The following is a 21,782-nucleotide window of genomic DNA, read 5'->3' as shown; positions in this document are numbered from 1 at the left end:
GAAAATTTTGTATATGAGTACACTGTAGCTATCTTCAGACACACCAGAAGAGGGCATCAGATCCCATTACAGATGGTTGTGAGCCACCATGTGGTTGTTGAGAATTGAACTCAGGGCCTCTGGAAGAGCAGTCAATGCTGTTAACCACTGAGCCATCTCTCCAACTGTCCTGGTAAAATTTCAAAACAATGATTTTGCCAAACTCTTTTTAAACATAAAACTTTGATAATTTTGATAATTTAATTTTTAATAATATTTTCATTTTTTTCTTTGAAATATTCATTCATGTTGCAATGTATTTTGATCATATATATTTCCACTAACTTTCAGATACTTCTGCTTTATCCCACATTTCTTTCCATATTCTATGATCTTTCCATTACTACTACTACTACTACTACTACTACTACTACTACTGTTACTATTATAATTATTACCTTGAGTTCAGTTAAAACTGACCATAAATATGTGGATATGGGGCTAGCCACTGGGGCAGAAACATGTAAATATTCTAAAACATGAAATATATTAAGGAACATTGCATTTTATTTGTGGTATTAACTTTTTAAAACTTATAATAATAATATCTAAATAGTCAAATAAGTAAAATTAAGTCATATATTTTAATCAATGAGAAAGAACAAATACTAAAAGTATGAAAAAGTGATATGCAAAGAAATTGAGCCAGAATGTGCTTGAGAAGAGTATGGATACATTCGTGCATGTGTGTGTGTGTATGTGTACACACACACACACACACACACACACACACACAGGCATATATATATATATATATATATATATATATATATATAATCTCAGAAGAATGAAATACAAAATATTTTTTCACCCCTGCGAAATAGGGTTGAGTAATAGTCCTGGGTTCATATTTTTTGACATAATTAATCTCACAACTGAATCATCTATATGAGAAAATGTTTTTTCTTTTATTATTATTGCTATGTAGGTGTGAATGTGAGTGTAGGGGTGTGAATGTACACATGAATCGCATGTGGGAAATATGTTTGCCAAACATGTGTTTAGAAGGAAAAAGACAATTTTTGTGTAGTTGGTTCTCTTTTCTACAATTATAAATTCTGGGAATCAAACTCGGTTCTTCTAGGCTTGAGCAGAGTGCACTAGGTTAGTCATTTCATCTTCCCTGTATAAGAAAAAATTTGACAACAACCTCAAATGAGGACTCAGTTAGCTCTCTGAAATCCATACTTTGATCTAAGAACTAAAGTCATCCATGACACTGTGTCTGAACCAAATTGACAGGACATGATAAAGGGTTGAACCTACAAGTAAGGCCACATGTAGGAGGGTGCTGAGTACATCAGCATCTGCATGCCTGTGCCCCAATATACTTACCAGGAAATCTGCTAAACACATGGAGAAGGGATCTGATTTTGACAGCATCTGTGTGCTGTACCTAAGCATGCTTACTAGAAAATCGACTAAAGCCATGATGCAGAGAATAATGTGATTACCAGAAATTAAAGGCTGGGTGTTCAATAAGATGCTAGAGCCAAATTATCTGTAAGCAGAAGGCAATCACTTAGGCAGAGGCAATGTCATTTTTATCCTTTTAAACCACTGGCTTCTAGCTTAAACACTGCAGAAAAACACATTGGAAAGTAAGGGGCACATCATTGGGTAAAGTTAGTAATCCTAGGCATGAAGGAAAATATCCATATACCACCCATTCTTATGAACAAAGTACTAATGAAACATGTCTATATTTATAGTTCCCATGGTGGTCATCAGTAACAGAATCAAATAGTTGCAACACAGAGACTCATGACAGAGGCACAAAATATTTACTAATGGTATTTGGTAGGAACAAAATATCCTACCTACCTTTGGTATGGGATTTGCCTTTACATTCTAATAATTTTTAATCCTTTAGGAGGAAGTGGGATATAAACCATACCTTCTTTACTCCCCGAAAAGGTTTAGGTAGCATCTCCTAAGGTTTTTAGTTTGCTAAAAGAACTCAATTCTTATCTCTATGTTCTTTCATTGCAGCATGAATATACTAAAATATATATTCAGAAAGGATTTGAAAAAAATATGGTTTGCCTAGATCTCACTCCAGCAATGAAACTCAAACTACATGATATTTTATAGGAAATAAGAAACCCAACTTAAAAGAATCTATATGCCGTCTACTAATTCCCATTAAGTCTTGAAAGTCTTGAACAATAACCTAGATGCTTTGAAAAAAAAAGCCAATTTAACCAAGTTGCATATGCATAGTTCAAAAACAGCTTCTGTCCGTTCCATGACATCTTTCTGCCAGACACTTGGCTCAGATCACTCACATGCACAGATGCAGTGTACTTTTCATGCTTTGTGTTTCCCAACTGCTGCATGGCTTAAGACATCACAAGTGCAGCTTGCCCTATACTTATATCAAGAAATACTCATTAGACAAGACCATCTTAAATTGAGAGACTTGCCAATATAAAAGTTATTTGAAAGTAGCTTTTATTAAAATCTACAAGGAAACAATAAGATCTTAAAGACAGTATATTAGTGATTTTTAAAAGTGTGTGTGTGTGTGTGTGTGTGTGTGTGTGTGTGTGTGTGCAAGCATACATGCCATCACACACAAGTAGAGATCAGAAGGCAACTTTCAGGAGTCAGTTCTTTTTTACATCATGCGAGTCCTAGGAACTGAACTCAAGTCATTGTGGCAAGCACCATTATACACTGGACCATCTTACCAGACACATAACTAATCTTTATGTTAGAATTCTTGATTTATAAAAAAAAAAAGCCCTACGTATTTAAGGTGGATATTAAAATGTTTCTGTACAACTTTAGAGGAATTCAGACTTCCTTAATCCAAATAGGCAATGGTATATCATTATGCTTCTGTATGAAAAACTTATGTCAAATTGTCTCAGATCTTCAGGTACCATCGAGAAGTAGTTAAAAAAAGCAGTTGATTTTACTGAGGTAGTTTTGCTATGGACTGTAAAAGTTAATGACAGCATTGCTTCTTTAGGCAAGAACAACTAACTATATTTCATTTTAGGAAAGATTCCTACTATCTATCTGTCTGTCTGTCTATCTATCTATCTATCTATCTATCTATCTATCTATCTATCTATCTATCATCTATCTATATTATATATTATGTTATATATTATATATATGCTGCTATGTAGATAGATGGTTTTTCAATTCTTAATGATTCTATAAGAATTCCTGAACTTACATTAATAATTACTAACTAAGCTCTTTTATAATAGGACTGCAATAAATCCTTTCTGATTCAAAACAGCATTGAGAACTCTGCCAGTCTTCAAGTGTTATGAGTTAATTGCTTCTGAAATAGCAATCAGGATTTCGCAACTTAGAGCACATTATAAGAGGTTGTAGAACACTTATTCAAAGGTCATAAAAAGGGAACTAAGGATTTACTATAGCAACAAGAACAGAAGATAAAAGATTGACTGGGTTTATCTACACAAATCTTCAATGACATTTTAGTTATGGTCTTTAACTGTAGACCTAGTGACTGATGATGAATGTTTAGCCAGATAATTACTCTTAATGCAAATATTCTCCACAGGAAGTATCTTACTCAATTTATTATTTGAATTTATATTTGAATTTCTACTGAACTTGTTTTTTTTTAAAAAAAGGTGCTTGGAAAAAAACATGTGATGTATTATAGAAAAAGCACAAAAGACTAAGAATGATTACATTGTGGGGTGTTAGTTTTGTAGTAAGGTCTTGCTGAGCAAGAACATTGTTAAATCAGATCACGAGGAAAGCAAGATTAGAAGAAGTCAGAATGGGCTTAGAAGTAATCAGGCATTTAAAAAAGCTAAGAGGGCACTATGCATAATGCAGAGGGAAAGAAAAAAAAACAAAGCTGCAGAGAGAGCAGAAGGAGTAGGCCAGCTTCTCTTTATCATGGGACAGGATAGGCCTTTTCTTAATAGCAATGCAGGATTTGTCTTACTAAAGAGAAGAAAACTTTTCTCTTACAGACTTGGTTTTAATTTACTTAGCAATGAAAGGCTAGAAGCTTTTTCTTTCTCTATGGAATAAATATTGGAGATCATTTTTTTATTCGGAATGGGTGAGTTCTTTCTGCACTGGTACTCGGCCTTTTGCTCTATATACACATGTAAGTATGGATGTGTGTATGTGGGATTGTGTGCATAAATATCTAATTATGAGGTAACTGTGTAACCTGGGTTCAACTGGTTTGAATAAAGATGTATGAATGTATAAGAATGAATTTGTATATGAATCTATTTAAGTAGATCCATATTTGCTGGTGTGAAAGTTTTTCTTCTGCTATTGTGACTCTCTTCTCCTGGTTCAATAGAAGTTTATTGCTCCAAACCTCCCCTTATCTTAACAAACAAGAAGCCTCTGAACATAAAGGAAAAGGCTCCAGCAGCTAATCCTTTAATTAATCCCCTGTAGTTTTATGATGAGGTGCTAAACACCAGACAGTGCAGTTTCTGGCCTCAAAGGAACTCAGGCAGGTCAGCTTCAGTAGGAAAGTAACTTAGACTTCAGATAGGTAAATATTTTATTATTAAACAGCAACAATAAATATCTCGCATGACCAAGTTTTGTCCCTGCTAGCATTCTTTGCCCTCTACTACCTCAGGAGGAACCAAGAAGAAAAGAACAGTCAGGAATGGGCTCTGGCACAGATTGGCAAGTTAATAGAGTGACTCAAATGAAAATTAAGAAAATGTTTTCAAAGTCTTAGGAATTGGACAAATTATCAGCTTCTCTTTTTCCTAAGCTTGCTCTAATCTGACTTCTCTCCCAGAGGATTAGTAATATCATTAATGCTACCATCATAATCACCATCATTTTGACATTTAAAACAACTCAAAACTCTTAAAACAAGATTAATGTCTCTTTATTATCTTTTGAAATAGAGTTTCTCCCTATCTCCTGCCTTTGTTCATATATTTGAGCAAAAACCTAACTTTCTTTAATTCTTCCTTTCTATGGAGACTAATATCTCTTTATTATTATGTGTTAAGATAGGGTTTCTTCCTATACTTTGTTCCGATATTTGAGATCAATGTCTTAATATGTTTTCAAAGATGGGCAGGATTTCAATAAGTAGATTCTGTTAGGATATTCTTTTAAATAAAATGAGCAACATCCTCATAATTGTGTCAGAAATTCAGATGAAGCTGTGGTTAAATAAAAAAAAAGCAGCTTTTAGTGCTCATAAATAAAAATGAAATTTTATGAACAAAATATACAATTCAAATTCAGCATCTGTACCAGACATACTTAAGTTAAAAAAATCAGTGTCTCACAGCAAAAAAGCAGACAACCAATTATCTAAGAGAGAAAAAGCATTAGAGGTCAATGATGGAAGATGTATACTTGTTTTTCCTAATATAAATTAGATATTCAGAAAAAATATTTTTGAATTCTAATTTTATTTTTTTTATTTTTTTATTTTTTATTAACTTGAGTATTTCTTATATACATTTCGAGTGTTATTCCCTTTCCCGGTTTCCGGGCAAACATCCCCCTCCCCCCTCCCCTTCCTTATGGGTGTTCCCCTCCCAACCGTCCCCCCATTGCCGCCCTCCCCCCATAGACTAGTTCACTGGGGGTTCAGTCTTAGCAGGACCCAGGGCTTCCCCTTCCACTGGTGCTCTTACTAGGATATTCATTGCTACCTATGGGGTCAGAGTCCAGGGTCAGTCCATGTATAGTCTTTAGGTAGTGGCTTAGTCCCTGGAAGCTCTGGTTGCTTAGCATTGTTGTACTATTGGGGTCTCGAGCCCCTTCAAGCTCTTCCAGTTCTTTCTCTGATTCCTTCAACAGGGGACCTTTTCTCAGTTCAGTGGTTTGCTGCTTGCATTCGCCTCTGTATTTGCTGTATTCTGGCTGTGTCTCTCAGGAGCGATCTACATCTGGCTCCTGTCGGTCTGCACTACTTTGCTTCATCCATCTTGTCTAATTGGGTGGCTGTATATGTATGGGCCACATGTGGGGCAGGCTCTGAATGGGTGTTCCATCAGTCTCTGTTTTAATCTTTGCCTCTCCCTTCCCTGCCAAGGGTATTCTTTTTCCTCATTTAAAGAAGGAGTGAAGCATTCACATTTTGATCATCCGTCTTGAGTTTCGTTTGTTCTAGGGATCTAGGGTAATTCAAGCATTTGGGCTAATAGCCACTTATCAATGAGTGCATACCATGTATGTCTTTCTGTGATTGGGTTAGCTCACTCAGGATGATATTTTCCAGTTCCAACCATTTGCCTACGAATTTCATAAACTCGTTGTTTTTGATAGCTGAGTAATATTCCATTGTGTAGATGTACCACATTTTCTGTATCCATTCCTCTGTTGAAGGGCATCTGGGTTCTTTCCAGCTTCTGTCTATTATAAATAAGGCTGCGATGAACATAGTGGAGCACGTGTCTCTTTTATATGTTGAGGCATCTTTTGGGTATATGCCCAAGAGAGGTATAGCTGGATCCTCAGGCAGTTCAATGTCCAATATTCTGAGGAACCTCCAGACTGATTTCCAGAATGGTTTTACCAGTCTGCAATCCCACCAACAATGGAGGAGTGTTCCTCTTTCTCCACATCCTCGCCAGCATCTGCTGTCACCTGAGTTTTTGATCTTAGCCATTCTCACTGGTGTGAGGTGAAATCTCAGGGTTGTTTTGATTTGCATTTCCCTTATGACTAAAGATGTTGAACAATTCTTTAGGTGTTTCTCAGCCATTCGGCATTCCTCAGCTGTGAATTCTTTGTTTAGCTCTGAACCCCATTTTTTAATAGGGTTATTTGTTTCCCTGCGGTCTAACTTCTTGAGTTCTTTGTATATTTTGGATATAAGGCCTCTATCTGTTGTAGGATTGGTAAAGATCTTTTCCCAATCTTTTGGTTGCCGTTTTGTCCTAACCACAGTGTCCTTTGCCTTACAGAAGCTTTGCAGTTTTATGAGATCCCATTTGTCGATTCTTGATCTTAGAGCATAAGCCATTGGTGTTTTGTTCAGGAAATTTTTTCCAGTGCCTATGTGTTCCAGATGCTTCCCTAGATTTTCTTCATTAGTTTGAGTGTGTCTGGTTTGATGTGGAGGTCCTTGATCCACTTGGACTTAAGCTTTGTACAGGGTGATAAGCATGGATCGATCTGCATTCTTCTACATGTTGCCCTCCAGTTGAACCAGCACCATTTGCTGAAAATGCTATCTTTTTTCCATTGGATGGTTTTGGCTCCTTTGTCAAAAATCAAGTGACCATAGGTGTGTGGGTTCATTTCTGGGTCTTCAATTCTGTTCCATTGGTCTATCTGCCTGTCTCTGTACCAATATCATGCAGTTTTTATCACTATAGCTCTGTAATACTGCTCGAGTTCAGGGATAGTGAATCCCCCTGAAGTCCTTTTATTGTTGAGGATAGCTTTAGCTATCCTGGGTTTTTTGTTATTCCAGATGAATTTGCAAATTGTTCTGTCTAACTCTTTGAAGAATTGGATTGGTATTTTGATGGGGATTGCATTGAATCTGTAGATTGCTTTTGGTAAAATGGCCATTTTTACTATATTAATCCTGCCAATCCATGAGCATGGGAGATCTTTCCATCTTCTGAGGTCTTCTTCGATTTCTTTCCTCAGTGTCTTGAAGTTCTTATTGTACAGATCTTTTACTTGCTTGGTTAAAGTCACTCCGAGGTACTTTATATTATTTGGGTCTATTATGAAGGGTGTCGTTTCCCTAATTTATTTCTCGGCTTGTTTCTCTTTTGTATAGAGGAAGGCAACTGATTTATTTGAGTTAATTTTATACCCAGCCACTTTGCTGAAGTTGTTTATCAGTATTGTAGTTCTCTGGTGGAACTTTTGGGATCACTTAAATATACTATCATGTCATCTGCAAATAGTGATATTTTGACCTCTTCTTTTCCAATCTGTATCCCCTTGATCTCCTTTTGTTGTCTGATTGCTCTGGCTAGACCTTCAAGAACTATATTGAATAAGTAGGGAGAGAGTGGGCAGACTTTTCTAGTCCCTGATTTTAGTGGGATTGCTTCAAGTTTCTCTCCATATAGTTTAATGTTAGCAACTGGTTTGCTGTATATGGCTTTTACTATGTTTAGGTATGGGCCTTGAATTCCTATTCTTTCCAGGACTTTTATCATGAAGGGGTGTTGAATTTTGTCAAATGCTTTCTCAGCATCTAATGAAATGATCATGTGGTTTTGCTCTTTCAGTTTGTTTATATAATGGATCACCTTGATGGTTTTCCGTATATTAAACCATCCCTGCATGCCTGGGATGAAGCCTACTTGATCATGGTGGATGATTGTTTTGATGTGCTCTTGAATTTGGTTTGCCAGAATTTTATTGAGTATTTTTGCATTGATATTCATAAGGGAAATTGGTCTGAAGTTCTCTTTCTTTGTTGTGTCTTTGTGTGGTTTAGGTATAAGAGTAATTGTGGCTTCGTAGAAGGAATTCGGTAGTGCTCCATCTATTTCAATTTTGTGGAATAGTTTGGATAATATTGGTATGAGGTCTTCTATGAAGGTTTGATAGAATTCTGCACTAAACAAATCTGGACCGGGGCTCTTTTTGGTTGGGAGACCTTTAATGACTGCTTCTATTTCCATAGGAGTTATGGGGTTGTTTAACTGGTTTATCTGTTCCTGATTTAACTTCGTTACCTGGTATCTGTCTAGGAAGTTGTCCATTTCCTGAAGATTTTCAAATTTTGTTGAATATAGGTTTTTATAGTAAGATCTGATGATTTTTTGAATTTCCTCTTAATCTGTAGCTATGTCTCCCTTTTCATTTCTGATTTTGTTAATTTGGACGCACTCTCTGTGTCCTCTCGTTAGTCTGGCTAAGGGTTTATCTGTCTTGTTGATTTTCTCAAAGAACCAACTTTTGGTTCTGTTGATTCTTTCTATGGTCCTTTTTGTTTCTACTTGGTTGATTTCAGCTCTGAGTTTGATTATTTCCTGCCTTCTACTCCTCCTGGGTATATTTGCTTCTTTTTGTTCTAGAGCTTTTAGGTGTGCTGTCAAGCTGCTGACATATGCTCTTTCCTGTTTCTTTCTGCAGGCACTCAGCGCTATGAGTTTTCCTCTTAGCACAGCTTTCATTGTGTCCCATAAGTTTGGGTATGTTGTATCTTCATTTTCATTAAATTCTAAAAAGTTTTTAATTTCTTTCTTTATTTCTTCCTTGACCAGGTTATCATTGAGTAGAGCATTGTTCAATTGCCACGTATATGTGGGCATTCTTCCCTTATTGTTATTGAAGACCAGTTTTAGGCCGTGGTGGTCCGATAGCATGCATGGGATTATTTCTATCTTTCTGTACCTGTTGAGGCCCGTTTTTTGACCACTTATATGGTCAGTTTTGGAGAAAGTACCATGAGGAGCTGAGAAGAAGGTATATCCTTTTGCTTTAGGATAGAATGTTCTATAAATATCCGTTAAGTCCATTTGGCTCATGACTTCTCTTAGTCTGTCCGAATCACTGTTTAATTTCTGTTTCCATGATCTGTCCATTGATGAGAGTGGTGTGTTGAAATCTCCCACTATTATTGTGTGAGGTGCAATGTGTGTTTTGAGCTTTAGTAAGGTTTCTTTTACGTATGTAGGTGCCCTTTTATTTGGGGCATAGATATTTAGGATTGAGAGTTCATCTTGGTGGATTTTTCCTTTGATGAATATGAAGTGTCCTTCCTTATCCTTTTTGATGACTTTTAGTTGGAAATTGATTTTATTTGATATTAGAATGGCTACTCCAGCTTGCTTCTTCTGACCATTTGCTTGGAAAGTTGTTTTCCAGCCTTTCACTCTGAGGTAGTGTCTGTCTTTGTCTCTGAGGTGTGTTTCCTGTAGGCAGCAGAATGCAGGGTCCTCGTTGCGTATCCAGTTTGTTAATCTATGTCTTTTTATTGGGGAGTTGAGGCCATTGATATTGAGAGATATTAAGGAATAGTGATTATTGCTTCCCTTTATATTCATATTTGGATGGGAGGTTATGTTTGTGTGCTTTCATTCTCTTTGTTTTGTTGCCAAGACGATTAGTTTCTTGCTTCTTCTAGGGTATAGCTTGCCTCCTTATGTTGGGCTTTACCATTTATTATCCTTTGTAGTGCTGGATTTGCAGAAAGATATTGTGTAAATTTGGTTTTGTCATGGAATATCTTGGTTTCTCCATCAATGTTAATTGAGAGTTTTGCAGGATACAGTAACCTGGGCTGGCATTTGTGTTCTCTTAGGGTCTGTATGACATCAGTCCAGGATCTTCTGGCCTTCATAGTTTCTGGCGAGAAGTCTGGTGTGATTCTGATAGGTCTCCCTTTATATGTTACTTGACCTTTTTCCCTTACTGCTTTTAATATTCTTTCTTTATTTTGTGCGTTTGGTGTTTTGACAATTATGTGACGGGAGGTGTTTCTTTTCTGGTCCAATCTATTTGGAGTTCTGTAGGCTTCTTGTATGTCTATGGGTATCTGTTTTTTTAGGTTAGGGAAGTTTTCTTCTATGATTTTGTTGAAGATATTTACTGGTCCTTTGAGCTGGGAGTCTTCACTCTCTTCTATACCTATTATTCTTAGGTTTGATCTTCTCATTGAGTCCTGGATTTCCTGTATGTTTTGGACCAGTAGCTTTTTCCGCTTTACATTATCTTTGACAGTTGAGTCAATGATTTCTATGGAATCTTCTGCTCCTGAGATTCTCTCTTCCATCTCTTGTATTCTGTTGATGAAGCTTGTATCTACAGCTCCTTGTCTCTTCTTTTGGTTTTCCATATCCAGGGTTGTTTTCATGTGTTCTTTCTTGATTGCTTCTATTTCCATTTTTAATTCCTTCAACTGTTTGATTGTGTTTTAATGGAATTCTTTCAGGGATTTTTGTGTCTCCTCTCTATGGGCTTCTACTTGTTTATTTATGTTTTCCTGGAATTCTTTCAGGGATTTTTGTGTCTCCTCTCTATGGGCTTCTACTTGTTTATTTATGTTTTCCTGGAATTCTTTCAGGGATTTTTGCGATTCTTTCAGGCATTTTTGCGATTCCTCTCTGTAGGCTTCTACTTGTTCTCTAAGGGAGTTCTTCATATCTTTCTTGAAGTCCTCCAGCATCATGATCAAATATGATTTTGAAAATAGATCTTGCGTTTCTGGTGTGTTTGGATATTCCATGTTTGTTTTGATGGGAGAATTGGGCTCCGATGGTGCCATGTAGTCTTGGTTTCTGTTGCTTGGGTTCCTGCGCTTGCCTCTCGCCATCAGATTATCTCTAGTGTTACTTTGTTCTGCTATTTCTGACAGTGGCTAGACTGTCTTATAAGCCTGTGTGTCAGGAGTGCTGTAGACCTGTTTTCCTCTCTTTCAGTCAGTTATGGGGACAGAGTGTTCTGCTTTCGGGCGTGTAGTTTTTCCTCTCTACAGGTCTTCAGCTGTTCCTGTGGGCCTATGTCTTGAGTTCACCAGGCAGCTTTCTTGCAGCAGAAAATTTGGTCTTACCTGTGGTCCTGAGGCTCAAGTTTGCTCGTGGGGTGCTGCCCACGGGCTCTCTGCAGTGGCAGCAACCAGGAAGACCTGTGTCGCCCCTTCCAGGAGCTTCAGTGCACCAGGGTTCCAGATGGTCTTTGGCTTTTTCCTCTGGCGTCCGAGATGTGTGTGCAGGGAGCAGTCTCTTCTGGTTTCCCAGGCTTGTCTGCCTCTCTGAAGGTTTAGCTCTCCCTCCCACGGGATTTGGGTGCAGAGAACTGTTTATCCGGTCTGTTTCTTTCAGGTTCTGGCAGTGTCTCAGGCAGGGGTCCTGCTGCTCCTGGGCCCTCCCCCACGGGAGCCCAGAGGCCTTATACAGTTTCCTCTTTGGCCAGGTATGTGGGCAGGGGTGAGCAGAGTTGGTGGTCTCTTCTGCTCTGCAGCCTCAGGAGTGCCCACCTGACCAGGCGGTTGGGTCTCTCTCTCACCGGGTCTGGGAGCAGAGAGCTGCTGCGGGCCGGGATCCGCGGGTGAATTCTAATTTTATAATTACTTAAAATATTGCCTCCCAGTTCTTGACAATATGCCTTTGTGTTAACCACACGTTGCCTAAATTATACAGTATGTTTTTATTATCAAACAAAATAATTATATAGAGCACTTCATGACCCAGAAGATTTCCTCTTGCTATTTTGTGCTTTGTTACAAGTTTGTAAGATATCGGACTGTATTATCTTTGAATGTTTTTGTATTAAAAATATTGGCCGTACGAAATACAAAATACATTTGGTGTTATTTTTTTTAGTATTGTTTGCATTCTACATTTCTCCAACAATAGATGTTTTAAAAGATAATTCCTGTAATTCACCTAATTTTTCAGTCAGTTTTAGGGCACATTCAACAATCTCTCAAGAGAGATGATTTAACTTTGCTGAAAGAATCCCTTGTCTGTGTTTCAAGGTGGAGGTAAAAACATAAAACAGAAATGCTACATCATAATGATCATTCACCACAATCAAGTAGTCTTCATCCCAAGAATGCAAAGTTGGTTCAGTATATGGAAATCCATCAATGCAATCTACTATACAAACAAAGTCAAAGAAAAAAAGCACACGATCATTTTAATAGATGCTGAGAAAGCATTTGACAAAATTCAATAACCCTTCTTGATAGAAGTCATAGAAAGATCAGGAATTCAAGGTCCATACCTAAACATAGTAAGGGCAACATACAGAAAAACCAGTAGCTAACATCAAACTAAATGGAGAGAAATTTGAAGCAATCCAACTAAAATCAGGGACTAGTCAAGGTTGCCCACTGTCTCCCACTTATTCAGTATAGTACTTCAAATCCGAGCCAGAGCAATTAGAAAACAAAAGGGGGTCAAAGGGATACAAGTTGGAAAAGAACTTGTCAAAATATAACTATTTCCAGATGATATGATAGTATACTTGAATGACCCCATAAATTCCTCAAGAGAACTCCTCCAGCTGATAAACAACTTCAACAAAGTGCCTGGATATAAAATTAATTCAAACAAATCAGTAGCCTTCCTTTACTTAAAGGATATACAGACTGAGAAAGAAATTAGGAAAATGACACCCTTCACAATACCCACAAATAACATGAAATACCTTGGTGTGACTCTAACCAAGCAAGGGAAAATTAGAGTGATAAGAACTTCAAGTCACTGAAGAAAGAAATTGAATATCTCAGAAGATGGAAAGATCTCCCATGTTCGTGGATTGTCAGCACTAATATAGTTAAAATAGCCATCTTGCTTAAGGCAATCCACAGAAGCAATGAAATCCCCATAAAAATATCAACTCAATTTTTCATAGATTTAGAAAGAGCAATTTTCAAATTTATTTGGAAAGGCAAAAACTCAGGATATAGAAAGTTATTCTCAACAATAAAAGAACTTCTTGTGGAATCATCATCCCTGACATCAATATGTAATACAGAGCAATCAGGATAAAAATTGCATGATATTGGTACAGAGACAGGCAGGTAGGTCAAGGGAATAGAAGTGAAGACCCAGGAATGAACCCACATATCTATGGTCACTTGAACTTTGACAAAATAGCTAAAAGTATCCAATAACAAAGCACAACATTTTCAACAAATGGTGCTGGTTCAACTGGAGGTCAGCAAGTAGAAGAATGCAAATAGATCTATTCTTATCTTCTTGTACTAAGCTCAAGTCTAAGTGAATCAAATTCCTCAACATAAAACCAGATACACTGAAACTAACAGAGGAGAAATTGGGAAAGGGCCTCAAACACATAGGCACAGGCGAAATTTTTCTAAACAGAACACCAATGGCTTATGCTCTAAGATCAAGAATCAACAAATGGGACCTCATAAAATTGCAAAACTTTTGCAAGGCAAAGGACATGTTAAGAGGACAAAATGACATCTAAGTGATTGGGAAAAAATCTTGACCAATCCTATATCTGATAGTGGGCTAATATCTAATATACACAAAGAACTCAAAAAGTTATACTCCAGAGAATCAAATAATTCTATTAAACGAATGGGTACAGAGCTAAACAAAGATTTATCAAATGAGGAATACCGAATGACTGAGACGTACCTAAAGAAATGTTCAATATCCTTAGTCATCAGGGAAATGAAAATCAAAACAACTATGAGATACCAGCTCATACCAATCAGAATGGCTAAGATCAAAACCTCAGGTGACAGTAGATGCTGGCCAGGATGCAGAAAAAGAGGAACACTCCTCCATTGTTGGTGGGATTGCAAGCTGGTACAACTGTGGAAATCATTCTGCTTGATTCTTAGAAAATTGGATATAGTCCTGCATGAGGACCCAGCTATACCACTCCTGGGCATATATCCAAAGATGCTCCAAAATATAACAAAGATCCATGCTTCACTATGTTCATAGCAGCCTTATTTATAATAGCCAGAATCAGGAAAGAACCCAAATGTCCTTCAACAGTGGAATGGATAAAGAAATTGTTGTACATTTACACAACAGAGTACTACTCAGCCACATAAAATACTTAGGCTAATGGATGAAACTAGAAAAAATCATTCTGATTGAGGTAACCCAGTTACAAAAGAACACACATGGCATACACTCACTAGTAAATGGTTATTATCCCAAAAGCTTGGAATACCTAAGAAACTATTAACAGATCATATGATCCTCAAGAAGAAGGAAAACCAAAATGTGGATGCTTCATTCCTTCTTAGAAGGGACAAGAAAAATAATACTCATGGTAGGAAATACAGGGAGAAAGAGTGGAGCTGAAGAAAAGGTCATCCAAAGACTATCCCACTTGGGAATCATTTCCATATGCAGACACCAAATACCATCACTATTGCTGAAGTGGTTGCTGACAAGAGCCAGATATTGGTGTCTCCTGAGAGCTTCTGCCAGAGCCCTACTGATACAGATGAGGATGATTGCAGCTAACCATTGGACTGAACAAGGGGAGGAATTAGAGAAAAGATTGAAAGTGATGAAGTTGTTTGCAACACTATAGGAAGAATGACAATATCAACCATCTAGACCCCACTAGAGCTTTCTGGGACTAAAGCAAGAACTAATAAGTACACATGGAGGGATCCATGACTCCAGCCACCTATGCAGTAGAGGATGGCATTGTCCAGCATCAATAGGAGGAAAAGTCCTTGGTACCATGAAGGCTCATTTCTGCAAATGTAGGGGAATGCTTAAGGCATTGAGGTGGGAATGGGTAGGTGGTAGCAGGAGCACCCTCATAGAAGCAGGGTGATGGGATGTATGGTAGAGTAGGGGAAAGGAATAACATTTGAAATGTAAATACAAAACAAATCCAAGAAAACTAAACTAAAAAAAGTTATGCTTTTTCTGGAATGAATACTTAGAGAGAGCAATTTCTAACAACGATGTAAAAAGTAGAATTTAAAATTTAAGGCCATCATTTTTGCTAAGAGTTATTGGAAGCCAAAGGGGAAATTATGGTATATGTTGAATTTCATTATATTCATGGTAAGGACTTTGTTCAATTTGGGAATTTTAGAAAACAAGAGATTCCACATACTATCTGTTAGGGTAACAACTAAGAATCTCAAGTGATGTTCTATTCATCAATTACTACTCATAGGTCACATAGTTCTCCATCTCTCAAAAATGTTTATTCTTGATTCTCACTCATGATTTGTGTCTCTTCCTCCTTTACTAATGAAGAGTTTCACCTAGGGAAAAAAGACAAATATATAGCTTTATTGCCTCTTAGCTGTAAGCATTGCCTCAAATACCATGACAATGTGGCTTCCTACTTCCCTTTTTTCTTTCTTCATTTTGTTCCTTTATTCAACTCTCTCTCTCGTCACTATCTTTCTCCTTCCCAATTCTTCTTGTGAGTCTTAGCTACATTCCAAGATGTGATTACTTCTGGATCTGAATTCCTGTTCTGTTTATTAAATTCCCTGTTTTGTTTAGTGGCAAGGATGTGGAGAAAGGGTAACACTGCTCCACTGTTCGTAGTACAACCACTCTGGAAATCAGTCTGGCCATTTCTCAGAAAATTGGAGACAGTACCAGAGGACCCAGCTATTCCACTCCTGGTCATATACCCAAAAGATGCTCCAACATATAACATGGATACATGTTCCCCTATGTTCATAGCAGCCTTATTTATATTAGTCAACACCAATCCAATTCTTCAGAGAGTTAGACAGAACAATTTGCAAATTCATCTGGAATAACAAAAAACCCAGGATAGTTAAAACTATCCTCAACAATAAAAGGACTTCTGGGGGAAATCACTATCCCGGAACTCAAGCAGTATTACAGAGCAATAGTGATAAAAACTGCATGGTATTGGTACAAAGACAGACAGATAGAACAGTGGAATAGAATTGAAGACCCAGAAATGAACCCACACACCTATGGTCACTTGATTTTTGACAAAGGAGCCAAAACAATCCAATGTAAAAAAGATAGCATTTTCAGCAAATGGTGCTGATTCAACTAGAGGTCAACATGTAGAAGAATGCAGATCGATCCACGCTTATCACCCTGTACAATTCATAAGTCCAAGTGGATCAAGGACCTCCACATCAAACCAGATACACTCAAACTAATAGAACAAAAAGTGGGGAAGCATCTCAAACACATGGGCACTGGAGAAAAATTCCTGAACAAAACACCAATTGCTTATGCTCTAAGATCAAGAATCGACAAAAGGGATCTCAACAAACTGCAAAGCTTCTGTAAGGCAAAGGACACTGTTGTTAGGATAAAACGGTGACCAACAGATTGGGAAGAGATGTTTACCAATCCTACAACTGATAGAGGGCTTATATCCAAAATATATAAAGAACTCAAGAAGTTAGACCACAGGGAGACAAATAATCCTATTAAAAATGGGGTTCAGAGCTAAACAAAGAATTAAGAGCTGAGAAATGCCGAATGGCTGAGAAACACCTAAAGAAATGTTCAACATCTTTTGTCATAAGGGAAATGCAAATCAAAACAACCCTGAGATTTCACATCACACAGTGTGTGAGAATTGCTAAGATCAAAAAGTCAGGTGACAGCAAATGCTGGTGAGGATGTGGAGAAAGAGGAACACTGCTCCACTGTTGGTGGGATTGCAGACTGGTGCAACCATTCTGGAAATCAGTCTGGAGTTTCCTCAGAAAATTGGACATCGAACTACCTGAGGACCCAGCTATACCTCTCTTTGGCATATACCCAAAAGATGCCCCAACATATAACAAAGACATGCTCCACTATGTTCATAGCAGCCTTATTTACAATAGCCAGAAGCTAGAAAGAACCCATATGCCCTTCAACAGAGGAATGGACACAGAAAATGTGGTACATCTACACAATGGAATATTACTCAGCTATCAAAAACAATGACTTTATGAAATTCATAGGCAAATGGATGGAACTGGAATATATCATCCTGAGTGAGGTAACCCAATCACAGAAAAACACACATGGTATGCACTCATTGATAAGTGGCTATTAGCCCAAATGCTTGGATTACCCTAGATGCACAGAACACATGAAACTCAAGAAGGATGACCAAAATGTGAATGCTTCACTCCTTCTTTAAAAGGGGTACAAGAATACCCTTGGCAGGGAATATGGAGGCAAAATTTAAAACAGAGGCAGAAGGAACACCCATTCAGAGCCTGCCCCACATGTGGCCCATACATACACAGCAACCCAATTAGATAAGATGGATGAAGCAAAGAAGTGCAGGCTGACAGGAACCAGATGTAAATCTCTCCTGAGAGACACAGCCAGAATACAGCAAATACATAGGCAAACGCCAGCAGCAAACCAGTGAACTGAGAATGGGACCCCAGTTGAAGGAATCAGAGAAAGGACTTAAAGAGCTCAAAGGGCTTGAGACCCCATATGAATAACAATGCCAACCAACCAGAGCTTCCAGGGACTAAGCCACTACCCAAAGGCTATACATGGGCTGACCCTGTGCTCCAAACTCATGGGTAGCAATAGGAAGCCCTTGGTCCTGCCAACACTGAACCCCCAGTGAACATGATTGTTCGGGAGAGGGCGGTAAAGAGGGGAAGATGAGGAGGGGAACAACCATATAGAAGGGGATGGTGATAGGTTGGGGGAAGTTGGCCCAGAAACCGGGAAGGAGAATAACAATCGAAATGTAAATAAGAAATACTCAAGTTAATAAAGATAAAAAAAACATTTAAAAAAGGTAAATCAACTGAGTCATTAACACAGTAGGGAAAGATGAAGCACAACTTTGACATGCAGACAGACTCTTCAGTATTGACAATATCTGTTTGAAAAATATGGTGATCTCAGCATATTTAGAAGAATCATTAGATAAAAGATTACAAACATTTATGGGTTTCTGAAAAATAATCTAGATTCATTCCTTAACTTGATAAGCAGACCTCACCAGAGACATATACCACATTGTTCCTTAGTCAGGAATCAGAAGCATTTTCTTTAGGGAGGGAAGTTAGGCAGAAGACAGCCATCTTTGTTTCCATTTAGGAATTTAGGTTCAAGAAAAAGAAAGCGGGGCTGGAGAGATGGCTCAGCAGTTTGGAGCTCTGACTGCTCTTCCAGAGGTCCTGAGTTCAATTCCCAGCAACCACATGGTGGCTCACAACCATCTGTAAAGGAATCTGATGCCCTCTTCTGGTGTATCTGAAGACAGCTACAGTGTACTTATATATAATAAATGAATAAACCTTAAAAAAAAAAGAAAAAGAAAGCAACATGCAGTGGTGGGAAGAATTGAAATCATCAGTACACAATGATTTGCGGGCTAACTTAAGAGAATATACAGATAAACTATTTGAGATTTGAAATGCTTACCAATTTTATAAATGAAAGAGTGGATCTGGATTAATGATACTAAAATAGTTAGGGTGGCTATTAGGATCCAAATCATCCTTGACCACAATGGGTAGGGTGTGTACAAAGCCAGTGATGTCTAATTAAGACTATATATGATGAACAGCCCAGGTACCCACTCACAATTATTACAAATAAATAAGCAATATGCTATCCTAATCTCTAGCTGGGAACCAATCCTGTGGAACCATTTGTTTGTGGAAAAGACTTGTGGTGCATTAACTTCTCCAACCAGAATATACCCATGCAAAGATTAATGCTTGATTAATATGAGTACAAGCTCGTGCCTAGATTGGGCAGATATACTAATATACTATATTATTCCCCAGCTCTGAAATCCCTCATAACTTGTGGTTTTTCCATGCCATGCCTTCAGCCCCCTCTTCCTCCTACTACTCTGGACCCCTTCTCTCTCCTCCTCCCCTCCAACTTCTCTTCACCTGCCCAAATCCAAATCTTGGGTTCTCACCTTTTTTTTACAAACTAAATGAGAGAAGGTTCTGATAAGGTCACCTGAATCCTCAGTCAATGACTAGGCTGCCATCCTTGGAGCAGTAGAATTAGCATCAAAATACAGATAACTCCAGGGAAAACTACACAGACTTGTGCAAAAGGCAAGAATTTACTCTAATGACATCATCTAACCCACATTACCTTCCAAAAGCCTCATCTGTAAAATCATAGATTGTTTCCACCCTCTTCCTGCTTTACAATGAGGCTTAAATTTCAACAAGAGATTTTGTGAGAGGTGAGGGGAGATTTTGTTGAGACCATAACAGGTGAGAGGAAAAGCATGACATTCTCTTGACAACCCAGAAGCAGACATCCTGAGAAAATCCTCCACCATCACACATAGTAGCAGAGTGAGAAGTGCTAGGTGGAAAAGACATGTAAGCAACTCAATCAAGTGCAGTCATCCCTACAAAATAATGGAGAGTTTAAGAATGACAACAAAGTGTGTCCTCTCAGGAACTTTAGTGACTGAGCCATCTCCTCCTTCCCGCTATGATTGCTCTGACTCTGAAAAATTCATTCTTTACTCATGGTTAATAAAGGCTAACTTCAAGATCTGTCCAAGTATCTCTTTTCCCTTCTCCTTTCCTACTGATTCAATTGTCTTTAGAATGTTTATTGACTCCCCAGCATTAGGCTGCACTTAATATAGTTCCTCCTGATTCGTCTCCTAAGCTTTCAATGTTTGACTTCTGTTAGCATAGACTTTATACTAAGTCTCACTTCACGCTCCAATTCCTAGTGATTTCCCCACTCTTTTGTTGTCAAAGAAACATGCAAAGGATTCATCCACTGTTTTTTTTTCCCATGTTACTTTATTTCAGGATTCTCAAATTGAACCCTGTATTGTGTTTTCCGGAGATCATCTGCAGACTTTGAAATGATAATCCCACGCAATCTGATATAAATGCTCTAAGATTAGTGGTCCTGAAGCTACTTAAGTAGTTATTTAACATCCTGTAGGAAGACAAAGTACACGATCAACTAGATATAATAAGGGACCATTACTCTAGAAGAGAGATCAGGGTTTGGAGTCAAGAGCAAATTGCTGACAAGGCTCAATAATCATTGAGGGTCAACAGACTGAAAATGGAACAAAAATGTATGGTTCAGTGACATCATTCAAAAATGAGTTCAGAATTCGCCCTCATCTTAGTAATTATGCTATCTCCAGATGAAAATTAAAATTGTTTTCTTAAAGTGAAATGACCAGCACTAAGAATACTTTACTGGTGCTCGCTTCGGCAGCACATATACTAAAATTGGAACGATACAGAGAAGATTAGCATGGCCCCTGCGCAAGGATGACACGCAAATTCGTGAAGCGTTCCATATTTTTACAGACCCTAAGAGAACACAAATGCCAGCCCAGGTTACTGTATCCAGCAAAACTCTCAATTAGCATTGATGGAGAAACCAAGATATTCCATGACAAAACCAAATTTACACAATATCTTTCTACAAATCCAGCACTACAAAGGATAATAAATGGTAAAGCCCAACATAAGGAGGCAAGCTATACCCTAGAAGAAGCAAGAAACTAATCGTCTTGGCAACAAAACAAAGAGAATGAAAGCACACAAACATAACCTCCCATCCAAATATGAATATAAAGGGAAGCAATAATCACTATTCCTTAATATCTCTCAATATCAATGGCCTCAACTCCCCAATAAAAAGACATAGATTAACAAACTGGATACGCAATGAGGACCCTGCATTCTGCTGCCTACAGGAAACACACCTCAGAGACAAAGACAGACACTACCTCAGAGTGAAAGGCTGGAAAACAACTTTCCAAGCAAATGGTCAGAAGAAGCAAGCTGGAGTAGCCATTCTAATATCAAATAAAATCAATTTTCAACTAAAAGTCATCAAAAAAGATAAGGAAGGACACTTCATATTCATCAAAGGAAAAATCAACCAAGATGAACTCTCAATCCTAAATATCTATGCCCCAAATACAAGGGCACCTACATACGTAAAAGAAACCTTACTAAAGCTCAAAACACACATTGCACCTCACACAATAATAGTGGGAGATTTCAACACCCCACTCTCATCAATGGACAGATCATGGAAACAGAAATTAAACAGTGATGTAGACAGACTAAGAGAAGTCATGAGCCAAATGGACTTAACGGATATTTATAGAACATTCTATCCTAAAGCAAAAGGATATACCTTCTTCTCAGCTCCTCATGGTACTTTCTCCAAAATTGACCATATAATTGGTCAAAAAACGGGCCTCAACAGGTACAGAAAGATAGAAATAATCCGATGCGTGCTATCGGACCACCATGGCCTAAAACTGGCCTTCAATAACAATAAGGGAAGAATGCCCACATATACGTGGAAATTGAACAATGCTCTACTCAATGATAACCTGGTCAAGGAAGAAATAAAGAAAGAAAT

General features: G+C 37.9%; 1 non-coding gene across 1 annotated transcript; it reads left to right on the top strand.

Annotated features, from left to right (window-relative positions):
• The first annotated feature begins 20,599 nt into the window (after positions 1-20,599).
• LOC148004428 (U6 spliceosomal RNA) lies at positions 20,600-20,706 on the top strand. The gene has a single exon (XR_015626190.1). It is a non-coding gene; the product is annotated as a U6 spliceosomal RNA (small nuclear RNA).
• The last annotated feature ends 1,076 nt before the right edge of the window (positions 20,707-21,782 follow it).

Source organism: Rattus norvegicus, chromosome 7, assembly GCF_021556685.1.
Source record: "Rattus norvegicus strain SHRSP/BbbUtx chromosome 7, alternate assembly SHRSP_T2T, whole genome shotgun sequence".
NCBI lineage: Eukaryota > Metazoa > Chordata > Mammalia > Rodentia > Muridae > Rattus > Rattus norvegicus.
The sequence above is the reverse complement of the archived record's forward strand: the minus strand, read 5'-3'. Positions and strand labels throughout refer to the sequence as shown.